Here is a 24,315-nt window from a genome sequence, read left to right as displayed (position 1 = left end):
TGGAAGACTTTATGCAGGAACACAAGCTGTTTGGCTAAAGAACTAGCTCTGGCCATGGGGTGAGAGATTTAGTCTGCCTGACAAGTTGGACCCATCACCATGCTCCTTTGAAATAAAAGCAAATTTCAGCTTAATTTGGCCAAAGGCTGAGGCTCCCTCAAGCTGTCTCAAATCATGGCAGCAGCACATTGTATTATAAGTGTCCATGTGGCAATAGGCTTAGACTTTCTTTTGTCTTAGAGGCCAACAGTATTGAGATTTCTCATCCATATCCAGTGCTTAGAATCTTTATTAACTGAAACTTGGCAGTCCAATCCAGACAATCATTGAATTCTAGGACTAGGGTTAAGGCACAGAGCCTGGTTGAGCTCCTCCTTATTGTAAAGACTCAGAAACTGAGGCAGAAGAAGATACATGTGATTCACCAAAGTCAAACAGCCTCTTGGAAGAACTGGGACTAGAAATAGTCTCCTGGCATCAGTGCTGAGCACTCACTACCTGCTCCCAAACCACAATCATGGAATTCCTTAAGTTCCCTAAGTGCCTTCTGACAGCCTGTTAGAAATGTTGGTTAAATACCTGTTTAAGCGTATTTTATCACATAGGTAGCTGACACTCTCAGCTGCTTTGCATTTCAGTTTGTCCATTTAACTCTACATAATTCCCATTTTATGCAATCCATTTGTGTTGTATGTGTGTGTGTGTGTGTGTTCTTACCAGTGATTCTTAAAGGTAGCATCCCCCTAAACTACATAAAATTGCCATCTAGTGGCTCAAAGATAACAGATTTTCTGCAGAATTTTTGTATATAGGCCAGAAAAAATTGGAGAATTTTTATGACCTGGGAGAGAAACTTCTGGATCCTCATGCCCAACACCTTCATGCTACAAGTGAGGAAAATGAGGCTCCAGAGGGTAAAGTGACTTGCTGCAGGCCTCAAAGTATCCCAGTGCAGACGGAAGGAGCCCTGGTCCACACTGAGTACACGCGGGCATTGCCTTCTTGCACTATCTTGCCTGGAAGGCAGGGAGGTGTGGGGACAAGAATGCCTGGAGTGTTAAGGACACACAGTAATGTGATTGGTGAGTGGGTCCTTTGTAACCTTCCTCACCTCACTAGCCCTCCACTGTTTCTCTCCCAAGCTAAAGTGGTTCTCTACACAAAGGTGGCTTCATCCACGTGATGTTGGTAACTCCTGCTTAAGTTGAGTTCACTGAACAGCATGCTGTGGCTTCCAGCTGGTAGGGGATGCTTTCTGCCTCGCCTTCAACCCCACACATCTTACCCTTTCTGGTGGAGGGAGCATCTCTTGCCCAGGATACTTTTGTGTTCAGAGTGAATTTCTGACAGGCAGCAAATGCAAGCATCCTCTGCCAGAAGTGGGGTGAGCACACACGGCCTCATCCCCTTCTATTTATAGCATGTGTCGGTGTCAGGCAGTCCCAAAGAGGGTATTCAGGGCAGAGCTCAGAAAGCTCCAGGCCTGCAGCAGGACAGCTCCATAGGGAGGGGAATGGGCAAAGGCTTTGGAGGCTGCAGATGGCGAGGGTGCCAGGGTGACAGACTGTGGGTGGCAGTTCTCTTTGTATTCCAAATAGGCTGGGGATTTTCTTTCTTCTTCTTCTTCTCCTTTTTTTTTTCTCACTGAAATCCCCTGTAAGAAAATGGGGACAGGAAGAGTGGCAGATGGATAAGGTGTTCCTTATCCTGGGGTCAATGGATGGGCTTTCAAGGGGGGTTGGGTTCTGAAGTCCCTGGAATTCATACAAAAGTGTACAAATTTTATAACTATGCATGTTTTTCAGAACGAAAGGTCTCTTTTGTCATATTATAGAAACCCATGACCCAAACATGTCAAGAACAACCAGGGTAAAGATCAAATTCATTTTCAAACTATTTGGAATGAACTAAATGTTCATATCATTTTAAAAGAGAAGATTCAGCCATAATTGTTGTTTTCTCTTACCAATCTTCTCACTCATACCCAGGTCATTTTTAAAGGGATATGTGTACTTAGAAAACAAGTATAGAAATAAAATCCTAACTTCTTTGATAAAGGGTACATATCAACATCCCAAACTAAGGCTTGAAGAAAATATACCTTTAACTTTTTCAAAATTCAAATTAAAATTTTTTTTTGTGAGCTCCTATTCCATTCATGTGACAGAGAGTTAATATCAACTTTAAAGATTTTTTGTTCCTCTCTCTACCCTAGAGGATTGTGTCTCAATTTTGAGACACTTACCTAATACTGGGGTACCTGTCTAGAATCAAGGAGAAAAGTATAACAGGAGATAGCCTGTCCTCTCTGCCATTTGTCCACAAAACCATCTGCTGAGGCCCATCCTTTATTCCACGTCATCACTGGGATGGGTCTGCTGGTCCTGTCCTGGACAGACCTCCCACTCTGCTCAGGATGAGTCTCTGGAGCTGCCCTATCTAAGGCTCTGAAGTTTCACTTTCTGTCCACAAGGCTTTGATCCAGAGAAAGGAGTACAGGGTTTTCTCTTTTGAGGTCCAAATTTGCCAAACCTTCCAATTTATTCCCCATCCTCCAATTTTTTTTTAAAGAAGAAGCAGAAAATTTTCACTTTACATAAACCCTCCTGGTTTGAAATTTTGAAAATTAATTTATTTTGAAAAAATCACTGCAGATCAAAAAAAAAAAGAAAGAAAGAAAGAAAGAAACACATCAGTGGCCCAGTTTTGCCCCAAGGGTCATTTTCCAACCTGTGCTCTTAAGGCTTAAGCTTGTGGGAACCAAATCAAGGAAGATACCCTTTGTTCTTCCTTTTGGATGTGAAATATCTCTCCCTGAGGCAATAAGTATAGAATTGATTGCCTACTTGAACTGGAGAAAGCGGCATGGGTGAGATGGCTGGGGACAAAACATTAGTTAATAAAATATTGTTTTTCTACACCTTGATAGTGAATTTGTAGGGACAGTTTCTATTTTTTTTTTTTAATGAGCTTCATCTATATCCAGGAAAAGGGGCTCGTGATTGCACAATATATTTTCAACAAACTAAATCTACATGGCAAATGCTTTCTATGCATACAGTTTTATTTTAGGTTTCTTCAATGATCATTTAATCCAATCCCTCAGATTGGATTACTGAGACAACTGAGGCCCAGGGAGGTTAGCTAATGGGTCTTGGTCACCTAACATATCACTGCTAGTTACACTTACAGACTCTCTCAGTTCTTTCTGTCTAGTACCTCCTCCCAGACAAGTCAAAGCCAAAGCACTGTACTGTGTTTGGGGTGAGAATGGAGTATGGCCTGAGAATAGGGGTGATGGTGGAATGCAGTGCTGGAAGCCAAGTTTGGAAAACCCAAGAGGCCATGGCCTCAGGAGAAGACATGTCAAAGAGGACCAAAGGCAGTAATCCCCAAGGAGGATTCAAGAGTGAGGGAGAATCCTTGAGTGTGCAGCTTGTCAGAAACCAGGAAGTCAAGCCAGCCAGAAATGTTCAAGCATCAGACAGGGTAGAGCATTTATATGACACCAAGCTTTCTTTGAGGGTCTGGGGCCTGGGATAGTTAGATGGAAAGACCCAAGAACAGAACCAATGCAAATGGAATGCTCTGTACCCTAAAGGCATCCTATCTTCTATCCAGTAGATTTTTTGTAAAACACAACTTTGAATTAAATTAATCCCCTTTTAAAGACTGTCAAAAGACTCCCTGTTGCCTTTACAGACCAAATTCTTTGTAATCAAACCCCATGTCCCTTTCTAGCATCTTTCAATACCGCTTTAATGTTCCATCCCAGTGGTTTTCCAACAATACTGTGACTCTATGGTTTATCAGAACCACCTAGAGGGCTTGAAAACACAGACTGCTGGGTTTCTAATTCAGTAGATCTAGGGTAGGAACTAAAACATAAATATCTATATATTCAAGTGATGCTGATGATACTTTGAGAACCACCCTTCTCACCATTTGCTAGCATATTCTGTGGATCAGTGGCACCAGCATCTCCAGGGAGACAGTTAGAAATGCAAGTTCTCAGGCTGACCCCAGACCTGTGGAATCAAAATTGTACTAAGGAAATCCTCAGATGATTCATATGAACTTACAATTAAAAATTTCTGTTCTGGCCCAGTTGTTTTCAACCCTGGTTACACATTATAGTTACCTGAAAAGTCTTAAAATTTCATGCAGGCTTGGGCTTTACCTCTAAAGATTTTGACTTAATTGAGCTGGTGACAGAGTCAAGATATCTAGCTGTGCTGGGGATCTTAATGTGCAGCAAGGGGGAGGCTGACTACTCTAGACATAGAACAACCACCACTCTCAAATGCTGAGAGCCATAGCCAAGTAGGAATGACACATGGCATTTTTGGTTGAAAGGTGACCCCAGCAAGTCATTGAGATGATAATGATTATGTTAAGATGTGCATTCAATTGGAGATTAGACCCCTGCTGTCTGCCTAGGCCTGCTACTTTGGAGCTCTCGTGGGACTCCCAGAGAGTTAACATTGGTTGGGGAAGTGAGGTAGGAGGGAATTCCAGAGGAGGGATTTTCTGTTGGTGTAGTGTGTCCCGAGAGAACGCCCTGTGCGTGGTTTTCGGGAGAATTCCCGGGGAGCGTGTGTGGAGTGTGCTGGTGGAATTCAGAAATAAAGTTTGTTCCTGCTTCAGTGGCTTGTGATTTGTGCCCAGCCAGACTGCGGCACTCAAATATAATGCAACCATTCTCCCCATTGTTATTTTGCAAAACTTCTCATTCTTCAAAACCCAGTCACAAAAATTTCTCTAGGAAGATGTCCCTGGAGTTTTAGTTCTCTGCTTTGGAATCCACTCTGTATGTGCCCTTTGTTGCAGCATAGATCACAATGAATTGTAATTATGTACTTTTTATGTCTTTTTGTGGAGGAGGGTACTGGGGATTGAACTCTGGAGCACCTGACCACCGAGCCACATCTCAGCCCTATTTTGTATTTTATTTAGAGACAGGGTTTCACTGATTTGCTTAGTGCCTCACTGCTGAGGCTGGCTTTGAACTTGTGATCATCCTGTCTCAGCCTCCTAAGCTGCTTGAATTATAGACCTGTGCCACCACGCCCAGCTTTTTATGTCTTTTCCCCACCTCACTGTGGAAAAGTAGGCTATGAATGTTTTTGGAACAGGAAATCTAGCTTAATTGTTTTAAACTACAGAACCTGGCTTTTTCATGGTTGGCTCTGTCTAAATAATTGGTGAATGAACAAATGAATCAGTTTAGTTAAGCTTTGAGAATCAAGGAAATATCCTTCAAGTGTCCTCAGAAAATTTCCTCAACCCTGCCCACTCTATACTGTGCACTCAAAGAAAACATCAACAAACACCCCAGAGACTAATGGGTGTATAATAGTACATCCTGGTTTTCTCAGAAGGAACAATTGGGAAAAGATTGTGAGTCCATAAGGACAGCTGTTGTCAAAGGTTTTATTCCCTGCTGTATTTTCAGCACCTAGGACAGTATCTGGCTACATTCAATGAATGAATGTTGAATACGTAGATGATTATAAGACAGTTTTCTTTTTCCCTCCTTCTTTCTTGTTTACCATTCATTCCAGTGATGCTGGTCTTTGTTTTGAATACTGTGCCGTAAGCCTACACGGGATCACCAGGAACTTCCTTTAACAATGGTCTGGCTTTGGAAATTTGCCAATCCTGACCTTAGTATTTGTAGGCAAAGTGTGATTCAATCTCTATCCAGTAACATCCTTTATGTTTTTTAGAGATGTGGTAATCTTTTAGACTTACTGAATATGATATGGTCTGAAAACTAACTTTGTTTTTTCATTTATCCACCCTCACCCAATATTTTCTCTGTCTCTTTCTCTCTCTGTTTCCCCCAGCTTCCTCCCTCCCTCCCTTTTCTCTGAAGGAAGAGCCCAAGTTACATCCAGTCATTGTACATTAAGCATCACTTGAGTTTGATAGACTGGGGCTCCACACTTTGTTCCACCCTAAAGAACTCAGAAGTACCTCTGCCTGGTGGGCTGGATCAGTGCTGAACTTGATGATCTCTTGATGACTGCTTGTCTTGCTGAGTTGGTGACAGGGAATGACAGTCTTAGAACTGGAAGGGATCTTGGAGATCATCTTGTTTAACCCCACGCATTTGATGGTTGAGGAGGCTGAGATCCAGAGACCTGTCACTTTCCCAAAGTAATACAGTTCATTAGTTGCTGAATAAGAGTATAAGTTGGTACCCTTGCTTTTGGTCACCTGCATTTTCTGTTTTCTTTGTTATTTGCTCTAGAGTGTACCTTGTGCTGTATCTGAATTATTTTAATATAGGAATGGCAAATCCATCTCTGTTCTTTATGACCAAAAAAAAAAATGATTTTAGAAGAGTCTTAAGGGCCCTTGAAAATCAGTTCCTTTTGGTAAAAAGTGAGGTTAGAAATTCATTGGTGTCTGCTCAAAAGAACAGATGGTGATTATATATTTATTTAGCTCTTCAACTGAAAGCATTAGCCTCCATGTAGGTTTTTCTAAAAGCTAAATTCTTTTTTCCAGACTTAGAACTTCACAAAGAAACAAAGCCAAAACACTTATGTCTTAGCTAAGCTGATTTACTTGCCATCACCCCAATACTCTTTGTAGAATAATCCTCTCCTTGTTAGCCCAGGGTCTCTGTCCTGGCTGATCTATATACAGGCACATGCTATATGTTCCTCCAAACTCATCTAAATTTCCTCTGCTCTTTAAATATTCTCTTGACCACCTGCTTTGCATGGAATAATAGTTTCCTTTTTAAAATTTTTTTACTTCTTTAACATTGTTTGGAGAATTTGATAGTTAGATTTTCATTTTTTTGTATATTAGGAAAATGTGTTATAGTGTATCAGCCTTGTGATTTTAGTAAATATTTTTAAAAATTTAATTGAAGGTTGTGACTCATTATTGCTATTAAAAACAAACAACCCCCAAACTCAATGGCTTAATCAACAATATTTTTCAGCTCATGGTGTGTGGGCTGGTAATTTAGTCTGGTTCAGTAGGGTGAGTCTTTTGGTTTAAGCTGGGCTCCTGTGTTTGTCTTTGATAGGCTGCAAGTTATTCAGGTGGTTCTGACCCTGGGGTTTGGCTGACAATCAGCAGGAGCCCCTCCCTACTTCTCTGCAAGGTCCTGCACTATGCATTAGACTTGCCATACTTTTCCTATGACAGAGCCAAAGAGATATAGCAAAATCACACAAGGCCTCTTGAGGTAACATGGGACCATACAATTCCTTCTGCAGCATTCTATAGGCCTAAGCAAGTCACTATGCTAATTCCTCTTTCTACACAGGAGGCGTTCCAAAGTGATACTACTAAGAGCCCCAAATGAGGGGAGGGAACACATCATAATCAGTCTAGGACAAAAGTCCTTTTAAAGAAAAATATAGACAGTAGGAGAATGTGCTAAACACTATGAGGTTGTTAACCAAAATGAATACAGGACAATACACCATCTGACACTTTTATTGTTTACTGCCTTGTAATGATTCTGGTGTGACCTCCCAGTAGCACCAGCCTGGCATGCAGTGTGAGTAGGCAGTTTCTTATGTCTTGTTCTTTACTGCTTGGTGTTGGGAGCCAGCGACCGCTGGCTTCCTGCTTCTGATGACTTAGCGGTTGGAGTTAGAAGTAAACAACTCCTTGTAAGGCTGTGGGCTGGGCTCTGGCCTGCTTCCACTGCGCTGCACCTATTAGACTCTTCCACGTAGTGCTGGTTCATTGGCAAGGCTGGGTACTTAAGCTAGGGCAGACCGACCGCTCGCGTGCGCGCTTTCTTCTCTTGTTCCTGTTTTCTCATCATGATTCAAAGGTCCTGAGTAAACTGCTGAAAGAAGAATCCTGTGTCGTGTTTCCCTTGCCGGCGAGGGGTCGCGACAGCTTGGATTTCTACAATTCTAGCTCCTAAAGCCTCCTTCAGATCTCAGGATGGGAGTTGGGAGAGAATGTGTGAGGATAGAGGAAGATCCCTCCCTAGGTTCAGGCAGCTGATGTCATTGAGGAGGAAGCAGGCTCATTCTCAATGTGTCAGGACTCTGGCATTGCCATCCTGCTGATGATCTAGTGTGGGGCAGTATTCTGGTCTAGCTATTCTAATTTATCCATTGTTGTAAGTCAGGCAGAAGCGACCAAAAGGAGGCAGATTTTAAAAGGCTGCTGAAGGAGGCTTTATTGATATTTCCCTTCCAGGCAAGACCCTCAGACCAACAGGGTGGGTCTGAGGAGAAGCAGTCAGAGCTGGACCCGGTTTTTAGAGTCCCTTGTCTTACTAGGGTTGATGGGGGTGGGGAGCTGGCTAAGATCCAGGATTGGCCAGGAGATCTTGCTGATTGACAGTGGTTCTGTTAGCACCTGATTGGTGGTTCTTTTGTGCACACAGGTTGCTTGGTGCTTTGTTCCTCAGCCACCTCCACCAACCTAACAATTGTGACATGGTCACCTTGAAGCTAGGAATATTTTCTGGAGTTTAAATGACAATTATTAAAATTTTAGTTTAAGAAAAAAATTAATGATGCAAGAACTGACATTTTCACCCTGTTCCTAAGCTCTGTCATAGAGGTAAGATGAGAGGTGAGGGTGCACCAAGTCATAGCAAGATGTCGACATTGAGCCAGGAGGCCAACCTGGGCTTCAGGCTGAAATGCGAAAATCCACTTCAAATGTATTAGAAATACGGTTCCCATTAACTCAAGTTTCCAAAGCAACACTTACATAACTGGAAAAGTACAAATTGACCCACTCTTGCTGAGGCAGACAGCATAATCAAGCTCAAAAAAAGAAAAAAAAGAAGGAAGGAGGGGAGGAGGAAAGAAAAGGAGGAGATGGGGGAAGGGAAGGGAGGAAAGAAAGTGGAAGGAAAAGAAAATGCAAATTTCCCTGTAGGGAGCACAGTGACCTATCAAGTATTTTTATAATGAATGACCAAAATGAGAGACCACAGCAACCCTGAGAACATTCCTCCTATGGGCCTTTTTTAAAAAATATTTTTAGTTGTAGATGGACACAATACCTTTATTTTGTTTATTTTTATGTGATGCTGAGGATCAAACCCAGTGCCTCATACATGCTAGGCAAGCCACAACCCCAGCCCCTATGATCCTCTCTTAACAGTGGTTTCAGTCAGCCAGAATGCTGAGACTTGATACTATTACTTGGTATTTTAGTTTTCCAGAACTGCCTTAACCATCAAAATCAATAAGATATTGGTGAAGTACAAAGTGGGTGACTTTAGACAACAAAAGCATATTCTCTTACAGTTCTGGAGGCTGGAAGTCTGAAATTAAGGTGTGGACATGGCCAAGCTCCTTCTGAAACCTGTGGGGGAATGATCCTCCCTGGCCTCTTCTAGTTTCTGGTTACCCCAGACATTCCTTGGCCTGTGACAGCATCATTCTAACTCTCTGTCTTCACAAGGCATTGTCCCTGTTTTCCCCCATGAATATCTATCTCTGTCTCCAAATTTCTCCTTTTATTAGGACACCAGTCATTAGATGAGGGCTCAACTCAATGCCCAATTATAATTTGCCTACCACTATTAAGACCTTAAAAGTTCACATCATAAGGTACTAGAGGTTAGCACTTTGACATATCATTTTAGAAGGATACAATTCAACCCATAAAGCATGCATGGGGTACTTTATACCTGGAGTACGTAATTTATTTTATCTAATTTATAAGCCTTTTAATATGCCTCCCCAAAAGTCATCCAGTTACAAAAAAAATCACTAATCTATAGAGAAAATAATATTAACCAAAAATCAGCAAATGTTTTACCATCATAAATGTGCTTTTGCACATATTTTAAACAATTGTATCTATATATACATAAATTATCACAGTATTAGTGATGAATAGCTGTGTAATCACAAAAGATGGAAAGCCAGTAAAAAGATGGAAATTACAAGGATATTAAATAGTTTTTTGTAGTCAGTATATTTTATAAATGCTTTAGCTTTATAACATGCCTATGAGGTTGTAGCTCAGCAGTAGAGTGCTTGCCTAGCACCTGTGGGGTCCTGGGTTTGATCCTTAGCACCACATAAAAAACAAATAAACAAAAAAAGGTATTTGTCCATCTACAACTAAATAGTGTGTATGTGTGTGTGTATGTGTGTGTGTGTGTGTGTGTGTGTGTGTGTGTGTATATATATATATATATATATATATATATATATATATATATATCTGGAGCCCCACCTGGACCTATCATGCTGGAGTGTTATAAGAATGAAAAATATGTCCCAGAATTATTGCAGAAAAACATGATTAGAAGTTTTGTGTAACTCTTCAATATGTTTTGACACAGTGCTAAAGTGGGCATGTATTCTTTTTTTAAAAAATTAGTTGTTGACAGACCTTTATTTTATTTATTTGTATGGTGTGCTGAGAATCAAATCCAGTGCCTCACACATGCCAGGCAAGTGCACTACTGCTGAGTCCAAACCCCAGCTCCTGGGCATATATTTTTAATAAATAGTGAAAGTTTGAGAGAGAATCGTCCCCTATCTCCTATATCCTCATATGGGTGTGTGCACACTCAGCGCACACATCTGGCAGTAGCTCATAAAGTAAAAATTCCTTCTCTATTTTCCCTCAGACTCTTTCTTACCCAGCCATGTGATCAGTCTTCCTCTCTCTCTCTCTTCACTTTCTACTGGAGAATAACCAAGCATAACTTGGAGAATAACAGTCTCTCTGATTTCTTTAGTTTTCTTTCCACTGTGTCTATTTCCCAGATGGTGCAGAGCAAAGGAAAGTCTGGGAATCAATCCAGCAAGCCAAATGCATCCTCCTTAGAAGGAAAAGTGGTAGAGGCCATGATCCTTATAGATTGATATTTTGCCAATGGCTACGCTTTAATAATTTTTGACTGTGTTCCATTTTTAATATAAGGTGAATGGGATCATGTCTTACTTATAGAAGACAGTTTCTTCCTGCTGCCCTTAAATAAATGTTGAATCAATATTTTAAAATATCCATCTGACTGAGCACCAAGTTACTAGCCTCCTGAGTGCACCCACATGTGTCTGAAGTTCTGGGAAGAAGAGTTTTTGAAATTAAAAGCAAAAAGATATTGGTGAAGGAAAGCAAGGTTGAACAGTATGAGATTCAATGTGGAATGATGATGACTGAGAAAAGATATGGGGAAAAACGTCCATAAAACCATTAGAGGCATGGAGAGTACATGAAGATGAGCCTAGACCCCTGATCCCAGGATATAGTAGAACTAAGCCAAAGATGTGTGTTTAGAACCAAAAGGGAGGTTTGATCCCAAACACCAATTTTAAAGTTTATTTCTTGTCATTTAAAGGCGTAGCCTGATGAAAAAGGGATTAAAATGAAGTCATGAGTCTCCACGGCTCCATGTTGGTAGTACTTAATATGGCCTCCCAAAGCCTGCCTAAGGCACAAAAACTTGCTGTGGCCGAGTGGGAGTGTCTACTAGAGGGAATTTCCACTCAAAGAAACACTAGTAAATGTGCTGAGTACCAACATCTGGCCCAGTGAAGAAGTTAGGAAAAGGCTTTATCACCCATTATTCTTTGCCCCTTACATCTGGGGTGTCTTTACTAGAAAACCAGATGGTTGCCTTCTCATCAGAAGGTTGTTTTCTGTGATAGGCAAAGTTGTGTAATCCCTCCCACACTAGCCCCATAATTTCTCCTATTGTATCATTTTGGGAATGAAAACTCCAAGTATACAACATAACCAGGAGTAGAAGGATATGATTTGGGTTCAAATCACAGGCTTGGATGCATATTAAGCACAGAAGAAACATTTTGGGAACCGGCAGAGAAAGGAAGGGCCTCTGAAAATAGTTCTTGCTGGGGCGAAGAAGGTGGTGCTATTCAGACCCCACCCTGGGACAGGGGCAGAGGAGGCTTCTTGCTCCCTGGTGTCTGTTCCTCCCTGACTTCAGGAGGAATTCTCACCTTACTTCTGCAGGCCTGGTATTTTGGTGCCTCAGTGCACATGGAAGTGGTATTCTCAAATGCTGAGTTATATTTTTGGTGATCATAAGAAGACCCATGGATAAATATAAGAAATCTGGCAACTGCGGCAAGTTCCTCCTTCCTAGTTGCTGATGCTTAAGGCAGGATGGTTGTGAAGAAACAGATCTGTACAGTGGTTTCCCCCATTCCTTCTTCTTGAATAACTGAGAATACCTACTGCTCCTAAGCAACACTGTCTCCTGTTGCTGGACTCACTTAGAGCATCTTATAAACAAGTGAGGAACAACTGCTTCCCAGGATTTGCTATGCAATTCTCAGAAGTGTTTGGGGTTTGGTGTAGGACATAAAGAAATTTGTCAAAGCCCAGATTCTTCAGTGTTTTTGGGTGGATACTGAATATGTTAAAATGTTATGATATCACAAGAAAAAGTGGTCCAACGAGGATGGTTTACAATTTGTAGACAGGCATTTTTAGTTACCTTCCTAATATCTATTCTACATTCTTAGTTTCTAATTGAACTCTTAATTTTTATTTCAGGATTATTATGATTTGGATGTGAGGTATTCCCTGAAAAGCTCATGTAATTAGTCATTTCAGTAATGTTCAGAGGTGAAATGATTAGATTATAATAGCTGTAACTTCATCAGAAGATTATTCCATTTGATGGATTAATAATTTTAATGGATTACTGGGTGATAACTGGAGATAGGTGTGCTATTGGGACTGATTATATTTTATCCCTGGGTCCTCTCTCTTTCCTTCCTGCCTGCCATGAGCTGAGTAGATTTCCTCCACTGTGCCTTTTTGCTGTGATGTTCTGCCTTACCACAGGCCCAGAGCAGTGGAGTCAGCCAACCATGGACTGAACTTTTGAAACCAGGGGCCTGAGATAAGCTTTTCCTCCTTTAAGTGATTCTTGTTGAGTAATTTGATCACAATGAAAAGCTGACTAACCCAGAAAGGGTAATAGGCCTAGTTTAAAAAAAAAAAAAAAAGACAACAAATCACTTTGCTAGACTACTTTGGAGGTAAAAGTAGTCATGTGACCTCCTGAGAGTTAAAAGGGAGCCATTGGAAGGAATTCTTGAAAGTCTTTGAAAAAGGACACTCTTAGGAGCCTGAGGTGTGCCTTGGCTTTGTTGTCTTGCCTTTTATAACTTCCCCTCTTTCTGTCTGGGATGAAGAGGTTATAAGTATTTCTCTCTCTCTTTTTTTTATTGGTTGTTCAAAACATTGCAAAGCTCATGACATATCATCTTCCATACATTTGATTCAAGTGGGTTATGAACTCCCATTTTTTACCCCAAATACAAGTTGCAGAATCACATCGGTTACATATCCACATTTTTACATAATACCATATTAATGACTGTTGTATTCTGCTACCTTTCCTATCCCCTACTATCCCCCCTCCCCTTCCCTCTCATCTTTCCTCTCTACCCCATCTGCTGTTGTTTAATTCTCTCCCTTGTTTTTTGTTTCCCCTTTCCCCTCACAAACTCTTATATGTAATTTTGTGTAACAATGAGGGTCTCCTTCCATTTCCCTACAGTTTCCCTTCTCTTTCCCTTTCTCCCACCCCACTCGTCTTTGTTTAATGTTAATCTTTTCCTCATGCTCTTCTTCCCTGTTCTGATCTTAGTTGCTCTCTTTATATCAAAGAAAACATTTGGCATTTGTTTTTTAAGGATTGGCTAGCTTCACTTAGCATTATCTGCTCTAATGCCATCCATTTCCCTGCAAAATTTATGATTTTGTCATTTTGTAGTGCTGCGTAATACTCCATTGTGTATAAATGCCACAGTTTTTTAATCCATTCATCTATTGAAGGGCATCTAGGTTGATTCCAAAGTCTAGCTATTGTGAATTGTGCTGCTATGATAATTGATGTGGCAGTATCCTACAGCTGAATATATCCCTGACTGAAACCTAACTCTTCCCCTCACTTCTGCCCCTCTCACATCAATGGTTAAGGAGCTGGTTTGGGAGATTAGGGGATGAAATTCACAAAAGAGGATTAGGAAGTTAAATTTTGGAGTATGTTCCAATATTTGTGAAATAGTTCCTCAGTGTTAGACAGGGACTGTGACACTACTTGGTTCCTATCATCTAGGGAATGAGGTGGGGCCAATTAACTTCCCTAAGATCCCAAAGAGTCTTTCTTTGTTTATGTCACCTGAGGGTCTTGGACAGTGAGGATGATGGGACTTGGAAACTGTAAAATCAATAAATATAGGAAGATCTGTCCTCTGTGATGAAGGAACAGAGCACTATAAGAAAGAAGAGATATGAAAAAAAAGAGCAAAACTTGTTGTCTAAAATGATTTTTTAAAATGCTAGGAAATCCAAAGTACAACAGGCAGAATTAAAAATCTGCATTGGAGGTTCAGAAGAGATTGGACACTTTTGAATATTAAATCTATAATTTGTTCTAAGTAATATTAGAATGTGTTAAAGGGCAAAGAGCTGAAAAAAAAGAATAAAATGGTTATGAAATACTGAAATCAGAGATGAAGAGATAAAATTATGCAAATGAACACTGAAACCAAAATTGTGATAGTAAATAGTTCTTGAGCTAAAAATGGTATCTGCCTATAGAAGGAGCTTGTCCTAGTACAAAAATGACCAGGGATAGGGGAATTAAGTGAATTATCTTTTATTCATGAGGGACTATGTTTTTAATGTAAGGTATTATTTATGAAGTATTTTATGCTTTGGAAAAATGTTTATACTAAAATAGAAAGTGAAAAAAGCCTAAAGCAAAATCACCTACATAGTATCGTATTTTATTTAGAATAGTTGCTGGCTATAAAATATCTCCCAAATCTTAGTGACTTAACATGATAAAAGTTACATTTCTCATCCACAAAACAATTCAATATAGGTGTTCAGTAGGTGACCCTCCACACAGTAATTTAGAAACCCAGGTTCCTTCCATCATATAGCTCTGGTTTTTATTAAATACTCTCCATTCAGCTGACAGATGGGGAAACATTTGAGATGGGCACACTTATTTCTCAACCTCAGTCATGCACTGCCCGACATTTCAGTTAACAACAGATCGATTATACCATGATGGTCCCGTGAGATCATATCTTGGATTCTGTTGCCTAGAAAGGATCATTTAAAACATTTTAGGTTTATTTCCTTCCAGTTTTATGTCTATCAATTTTTTTTCACAGTTGAAACCATATGAACAACGGCCATTTCATCTTCCTTATATCATGATTTGATATATATCTTTTATATTTGGAGCTGAGCAATTCCTGTCACCTAGTGATGTCACACCTGAGGTAAGATCCTAGCACAACACATTACTCACATGCTTGTGTTGATGCTGGTGGTAAACTCACTGTGCTGTCATTATAATGCAATTATAGCCCATACCATTCCATGCAGTACATAATACTTGATGTAATAAGTACTATACTATTATTGTTATTTTAGTGTTAGTGTAAAACAGTGAGCTGGGGGGTGCTGGTAGCAGCCTCATACATTTTATCCTTGTCTCTTGGTTGCATCAAGACACCAGATGGAGTGACTGACCTAGGCTTGTGTAAGTACAGTCTCAAAGCTAACACCATGACAAAATCACCTAACAATGCATTTCTCAGAATGTGTCCCTGTCATTAAGTGACATGACTGAACAAAGGCCTGGAAGTGCTACCCATCATTTCTACTTACATGCCACCAGCTAGAACAAAGTCATACAGCCACACTTCACTGGAAGGGAGGCTGTGATGTGTGTCCAGAAGGAAAATGAAATGGCTGTGTTGAAAGCCATTGTCCATATGGTTTCAACTGTGAAAAAAAATCCATAGAAATAAAACTGGAAGGAAATAAACCCAAAATGTTTTAAATGATCCTCTCTCAGCAGCAGAATCAAAGATATATATGTATATATCAGCCTTTGCTTCTTCATTGTTTCTGTACTTTATTGAATTTTTGTCAGGAGTGCATATTACTTATATTAACGGTTCCTTGACATAAATTGGAATTAATGATAGTACTTTACCACTTAAATTGTTTTCAGAATAGATCAAATCATGATATAAAATGCATAACATAGTACCTGGTTTTTAGTGATAGTTTTACTGTTATTATGTGGAAAGCGTGACATGGTCCACACTTTACATCTTTGTACTAACCCAAAAGTCAGAAAAGACTAACATGAATCATAGATCTTAACCCACACCACATTTTCCTAACACTTAAAAGATACAGAAAGACACTGAGCCTAGAGACAGTCTTTTCTTGGAAGAGGCTGAAGCCATCATAAGCTCGCAAAATCTGGAGTTTGCAAGACTGTACCTTTTTTCAGTGTATTGGATTGGGTTTGGGTTTCGGATTAATCCATGAATTTTGAATGTTGTGTATGAAAAACCTAATTCATAAAGAGAGCCATTTTCATTTTGAAGTGCTCTCATTTTTACTCCATCAATTATACAGATAGGAAAATACTTACATGACTACCCTTTATTCTCCAGCGAGCTTCATTGTACACAATATGGGTCTTTTTTAAAGCTTGATCTTGGACTTCTCAGCTTCCAGAACTGTGAGGGATAAATGTCTGATATGTAAGCCACACAGTCTATGGCAATTTGTTAGAGTAGTCCCCCTGACTAAGACATCACTGTCTTGGAAACTATCAGTGACGTAGCATAATACCTGTGAACATGGGTTCTGGAAGCAGGAAAACCCAGATTCAGAGTCTGGCTCTGCCATATGCTGACTGCGTATCATGGGCAAGGTACTTAAACTTTTGTGCCTCAATTTCTTCATCTGCAATACAGAAATGATAATATCTACCTCATGGGGTTATGAATAGTCAATGAAAGCATGCATGTAAAGTTGCTTAACACTAGACTCAATTATAAGCACTCTATGAATGTAAATTTATCATGATCATGACAACAATAATTATTAGCATCAGACTAAAGAACAGAATTCTGAGAAGGAAATAAACTATGGGCATAAAAATCAAGCCTGATAAAGACTGAAAGGTACTCAGTAGACCTAGCAACTGGAAGGCCATTGGTGGTGCCAGCAGATGGGGGTGAGGCTGAGGCTGAACTGAAGTGGGGTGCAGAGGGAATAGAAAGTTGGGAAGAGAAAGCAGAAGGGAGGGGTGTTGGTTCTGACAGGAGATACTTTGAAAGAGGGACAGTGAGACAACATCTACCATATGGCTTTTGCCCCCAAGTATAATGTGTAACAGTGTAGCAACTTATAAGGACAGTATATCAACAACTCCCCAACACACTACAGGAAATTTAGTCTTTTGTCTCTCTGGATTGGTACACTTCTAAGCTTTTCTTATAAGAAGAGAAAAATTAAACCCCAAATCTGTTTGTGGCTTCCCTGTAGTTTGCTATATTATAACTTTAAATATTTAGAGGTTTCCAGCATGTGTGGCAATCTGATTTATATATATATATATATATAATCTGTAAGACGCAGAGGAGATTATTTACATACAGCTGGCATGGGAATGAATGAGGGTGCCTTCACTCATGTAAACCAAAGATGGTGGATTCAGAGATTTTAATATCACATACTAAATTGCAAGCCCATTTGGCACATGACTAGCTATCAATACTGGTAAAATATAGGAGCTGGTACTTATATTTTTCTGTGCCATTTGGAGAATTTATCTATATAGTAATAAGCTTTCCAAGCTGGAACAATAAGGAAGATGCTTGAGTTGTAATTTATTATTATTCTACTTAGTACCATATTTTGTGCCAGCAGTCATACTTTACCCCAGATCCTCCAAGTAATTTCAGTTCATCAGCCAGAAGGAAGAATAATTCCTCAAGGATAAAGACCATGATTCCTGCTTCTCTCCAGCTGAGCCAAATGCTGTGCCTTTACCTAAAAGGGGCATTGGGTACATTGCATAATGAAGTATCTGGAACATTTACAGAGCCAAGGAGATCTTTAGTTCTCTCCCTCGGGGGTGCATTTGGAAGTTTTAATAAACTGTTACTGTGGGGAACTAGAAAGGCCCTGGTCTAGAGTACAAAGTCTAATAGCAAATCCTAACTCTCCTACATGTGGCTGAGTCACCTCATGTCCTCTCTAAGCCTCTGTTTATCCTCTGTGGAGCAGGGCAATATATGCACCTCATGGATAGTTGTACAGGTGAAATAAGAGGCCAAGTGTCAGAATGTCTAAGTTTCAATACACTTCTACCAAATGTGGGATTCCTAGCATATCTCTATTTAAATCTATAATATTTTGAATTCTTCCTGTGGACATAAACTGTGTGGTACCCTTTAAGTTTCATCCCAAATATGGAGGGAGTCGTGAATAATCTGCTGACCATTATTGCCACAGCTGCACAGCAGAACATGAATGTGAAATGATGTGACTTGGCAGCCCTGGAAGTCAGGACTCCTGGCTATGCCTCCAACCCACTGAGTGACCTTGAAAGTGACATTGACTCTCTGAGCCTGCTTTCTGATTTGTAAATCATGTGCCTGGGGGCTCATGGTCACATGGAATAGATGCATTTTAGTTTTCTTTTGTCTTGAATATTCTTTTTTTTATTGGTTGTTCACAACATTACAAAGCTCTTGACATATCATATTTCATACATTAGATTGAAGTGGGTTATGAACTCCCAATTTTTACCCCAAATGCAGATTGCAGAAACACGTCGGTTATTGTCTTGAATATTCTTGATGGAGATCAGAAATTTCTTTTAGAATTCTGAACTATTGAGCCATACTTATTGCTCATGGTAATTCATTAAGAAGCATTATTATCACCAACAACTCTAAATAATTTCCCCTTGAAGAATTTAGCAACTAATGAAATCATTCACAATAAATGAATTTGCTAATTAAAATGTGGAATGGTCATCTCAAGAAAATAATTTGTTTTATTACAATCAAAATTTATCAAAAAGTTATTATTATCAGTTCCTGAATTGTGGGTGCTTGGATATATGTTGATACACAAGTAAATAGATCCCTGCCCTCTGTAAAGGCAATCTAAAACAGGGTCAAACATGAGCACAAGCTATTTGGACTTTGAGAAAACGTGGAAGGGGATGTGCTCTGATCACTTGCTGTTTTGTGATGCTCTTCAGCATTGCTATCCTAAAATATAACTTTGCCTACAAGGATCCTGCAGGCTAAATTTCAGCAGCTGGGAGCCTTTCCAGACTGTCATGACTTTTAGGTAAGCTGCTGCAGGCAGTGACCAGCAGACACCTGTCCCCCGAACTAGGGGGAGCTTACAGTGATGTGATCCCCAGCCCAACAGGAACCTAATGGAAAGTGATAGGTCATAAGTATAGATCCAAATAGTTTCATTACAATAAATGTGGGACTTATTTAAAAGTTGTATATACACAAAAGAGTCATCTCAACCCTCAGGAATTGATATTGTTATTACTCTGGGGCTATTGCACAGACTAATAGCGAAGTTACAAGTAATGGTTCTTAGGGGCTACTGTATCTGCCATCTCACGGGGACCTTCTGTATAGTGATTGAGCTCTTTGGCCTTTGCAGTTGTCTAGGCTTGGATTCAGTTCTTACTTTTTCTTCTTACTAGTTTTGTGCAATCTGGGACTTATTTTCTCATCTGTAAAATGAGGATAATAATAGTATGTACTTCATACAGTGAATGTGAAAATTAAATAATGTATATTATATGCTCTGTAATGTTCTTTCAACATTTTAAGTCCTGAGGTATTATACTTTATTACTATTTTGTGTTCCTCTTATTAATAATAAAAACAAGGGCTATGTAAGGTTAAAAAAGTTGCCCAAGGTTACCCCATTAACAAATGGCAGGGCCCAGGTTAGTACTCAGGGCTATCTGTTGTTTATAACCTTGTGAATCAGTCAATTTGGGGCAGAACCTTGTTAGGGGCCAAAAAGCAGGACCCTGGGCAGTAGGGCTTATTAAAGTATTCTGGCCGATGTGATATCTTAGAATTACCAAGCACCCCAGGAGGATGAGCAATATTATTTCCAGAACAAGCTGATGATGTAGAAGTGTAACTTAAAGGAACATAATAGGTACAAGGAACATCATTTTCTGACAAGATTCTTAAATGCGTGTTGCTGAGAAGAGATGGTCAGTTTAAGAAATAATCTTCAGGTCTGGGGTTGTGGCTCAGTGGTAGAGCACTTGCCTGGCATGTGTGAGGCACTGGGTTCGATTCTTAGCACTGCATAAAAATAAATAAATAAAATAAAGGTTCATCAACATCCATCTCTCTCTCTCTCTCTCTCTCTCTCTCTCTCTCTCTATATATATATATATATATATATATATACACACACACACACATTATAATATTCATGAGTGTTCATTTATTAGAAAACCTCTCCTGTGTTTTTGGTGAATAAGATAAAATGATATGAAATGGTAATGCATCTCAGTTTCCACGGGTCCTCCTGAGGGTAAGCCATAAGTTCCCTGTGGCCAGAAAGTCTTTCAAAACAAGCAGAACTTTGGTGCTGTTTTTCCTCCTTCTTTAGGCTTTTAAGTCACACAGCTAGAATTTAGTATTGAACCGGAACCAGAGCACACTGTAGAATAGTGTCCAAGGCTCCACTGGGAACTCCCCTGGCAAAGGATGTATCTGGTCCTTGATTCTTAGTTCACACTGATGCTGCTGTGGACTGGAACAGAGAACATCAGAAAGTTTTCAGTGGCAGTCCTATATGGCTGTTTTTTGAGAAAGCCCTTTGAAGTTGGAAAAAATACTGTTGGCCGTTTATTTGGCTGTGCTGCAAGGAAAATTTCCACTACACAAAGAATTCAATACAAAGATTTTACTAGATGGGAATGACTGTACTAGCTTGATCAAAACTGTAAAGTAGTAAGGCACAACAACTAACATTTATGGAGTTTTTAAGAAACTCTGCATACTACCTAAGGAAATTCACCAGTCTTGGGTGATAGGTACTATTATTATCTCCAGCTTGTAGATGATATGTAGAGTTCAAAGGATTCATCCAAAGCCACAATTCCCATAACTGAATGAGAGATAGAGTCTTTCAGAATCTTTAAGAGAGCTGAAGAAGAATCTGGATTTCAGAACCCAAATCCATTATTGTAGGCAAACCTCCTGAAATATGTAAAGATCTTCTTTTATTTGAACCCTAGAAGCTTGCAAGTGTGCTCATCTGTTCAGGGTGGGGTTGGTATTTAAATATTGCATTTCTTAACTTGTGTCACAGACAAGATTTAAGGTTGAATAGTTAAATTGTTTAAAAAAAATAAAATATTTGTGAAGCACTTCGAAGGTGCTCATTTACAAAATTGATATAAAATATTGCTATAAAACATCAGGATTATAAAGAATCTCAGAAGAAACACATCTTTTCCCTCTCTCATCTTTCTCCCATGTCACTCATCATTCTCACCAATTCAATTAAACAATCTGACTCTTAGCAGAACACTGTTAGTTTTTAAAGCTTTATGCCTTTAAGACATTCTACAACTTGGGCCTCTTCCTAGCTTGGTTTCTACTGCTTTCATGATTAGACCAAAATGATGTCAATTATATACTGTTGCATGCCTACATATCCTCTACATTTTCTCTCTAGACTTATACATTTAATGATACTACTTACTTATTTGTTTTCTCTTTCTGTCTCCTTCCTTCCTTCCTTCCTTCCTTCCTTCCTTCCTTCCTCCCTCCCTTCCTTCCTTCCTTCCTTCCTTCCTTTCTTCCTTCCTTTATCAGAGATTGCACTCAGAGGCAATCAACCACTGAGCCCCATTCCCAGCCTATTTTGTATTTTATTTAGAGACAGGGTCTCACTGAGTTGCTTAGCACCTCGCTGTTGCTGAGGCTGGCTTTGAACTCGCCATTCTCCTGTCTCAGCCTCCCGAGCTGCTGGGATTCTAGAAAAAATGCGCCGGCTTGTTTTTTCTTATAATGATTTGTATAAATCTGTCCTATCCAATAAGGCAACTACTCGCTAAGTGATGCTTTTGAATACTTAAGATATGGCTAGTCTCAATGGAGAGGTGCTATAAGTGCAATACACACTAGATTTTGAAGGCAGTACAAAAAAAGAACTTATCTCATTAATAAGGTTTTATATTATTTGTATGTTAAAATAATATTTTTGGATAGATTGGTTTGATGGAGCTTTTTAAACCAATTTCACCTCTTTCTATATTTTTAGAGTCACTATTAGAAACTTTAAAATGGCATGCAGCTGGCATTATATTTCTATTGGACAGTGCTACACAAGAGCATAGATAGATTAGATAATAAAGAAGATGTAAGTAGAAAAGTTGATTAGATCCAAATCTTGGAATGTCTTGAAAGAACTTTATGAATCACTCTGAGTTGCCAAATTATTTCCTACAGCTTACAGAAATACATAATATCTTCAATTGAGTTTCCTGTCTTTATATTGCATAGTAAGTACAACTTTAACAGGTCTATACTCACAATTGTTTGGACCAGTCACCCCTTTCCAGGTCTTTGCTTGTTTGTTTTATGAAATAGTTAAGTAGTTAGAAAAAGCTACCAAGAACAGGGGTGAGAAATGTAGAGGCACAGTCCTATGAGGTACTCAGGTAACACTATGTAATTTCCATCCAAGAGAAAGGAAAACAAAGGCCCTACACGATTAGCTCGGGATGAGCTCTCTGGCAGGTCTTTGGCATGAGGCATAAGATCTACTTAAGTGGGTCACAGACTGTTAATTTCCATTCATAGGGTCTGTTTCATCTTTTGGTGTCTCAGCTCCAAGGTGACGCTTTATATAGTAGTGAAGGCATTTGTGGAAGGTGTCAAAGTTTCCAGAGTGGTCACTATTAACTTCCTTTGTCAGTATTTCTCCAGCTTCTGATGAGTTTTCAGCAGAATCTGAGCTACTCCCCTGGAATCCAACCAGCAAACTGTTATCAGAATTCTCCAGCCACTCCTGGATACCTTTGCCAACGAGCTGGAAAGAATTGTGTAGGAGGAAAGGCCAGCCTTGCTGAGTCAGGCAGCTTCTTCAGCTCGAGGTTGACTGGTAATTAGTGTGACTACAGCTATGGGACTACAGGAGACAGAGTCAGCCCAGACTTGGCTCCATCCAATTCACCCACCACGGGAGGCCTTGTCTAGGAGAGTACAATGTTCCAGATCCATGCAGAGAAGAGCCAGGCTACATTCAGGCAGCTAGTGTAGTTACTAGCCCTCTGGATTATAGGGTTCCTTGGGTGCAGTTAGATTATGGATGAAAGAAAGAATAAAATCTGAGAGCTATTAACACCTGTGCTACCCACAGCTCATGCTTTCCATTCAAATCTAGACTAGATGAGAGTGGGTACTCCAAGGTGAATACTCTGCAGAGTAACTATAATTTAATGGGAACCACGTGTTATTTTTAAGATTCTAATAGTGATCTTAAAAATAAAGAAATAAAGAACATTAATAATATATTTAATCTATCCAAAATACTATTTCAACATGTAAACAACATAAGAATTTATTACTGAAATATGTTACATTCCCTTTTTGTACTAAATCTTCAAAATCTGGTGTGTATTTACACTTATAGCTTCTTTCCATTGGATTAGCCATGATTTAAGAATTCAAAAGTATCATTTAGCCAGTGGATGCCTTATTGAATAGGACAGATTTATTCAAATAAGTTGCAAGAAAAACCAAATAAGCAAGTAGAATTATTGAATGTCCAAATCTCACAAAACAAAACCAAAATCACCATGGGCCTTGGAGTCCAAAGAATTAGGGTCAAGTAGTGTTTCTTCAAGTTAACTATGTGATCTTGGCCAAATCACTTAGCCCTTCTGAGTATCAATTTCCATCTGTAAAATGTGCATATACTACTTTCCTTCTGAAGTAATCAGGCTTAACTGAAAGAGTTATATAAAACTACCTGGCATCCAGTGCAAAGAATACAATGAATCCTCCTTTTCTTCCCCCTTCGTGTGTATTGTGAAAGAAGTAATAAATATCTTTCCTGTGAAACCAAATTCCAACTTTTGCAAGATAGTGCTTACCCATATTATTTTTTTAAAGCTATTTCACTTGAAGATTATTGAATTATGACGATGATGAAGAAGAAGGAAGGAGGAGGAGGAGACTTATTTTATTCAGCACCTACCCAGTGCTTGACCTTGTAAAATCATCGCAATAACCCCATAAGGCAGGTATTGTTATCTTCATTTTACAGATAAGGAGTGAGATTAAGAAAGATTAAGTGGCTTGCCCAAGGATATGAAACCAGATAGTAGTAGACCTGGGATTTATGTGACTAACTTCAACATTATCGCATATAACCACTAAATTATTTTCTATCGATGCTATTAGTTCACCTTATTATTCCTAAAAATCAAAAGATTTCCATGTCCACAAAAGATACCAA

Source organism: Urocitellus parryii, chromosome 4, assembly GCF_045843805.1.
Source record: "Urocitellus parryii isolate mUroPar1 chromosome 4, mUroPar1.hap1, whole genome shotgun sequence".
NCBI lineage: Eukaryota > Metazoa > Chordata > Mammalia > Rodentia > Sciuridae > Urocitellus > Urocitellus parryii.
Note: the sequence above shows the minus strand (reverse complement) of the source record.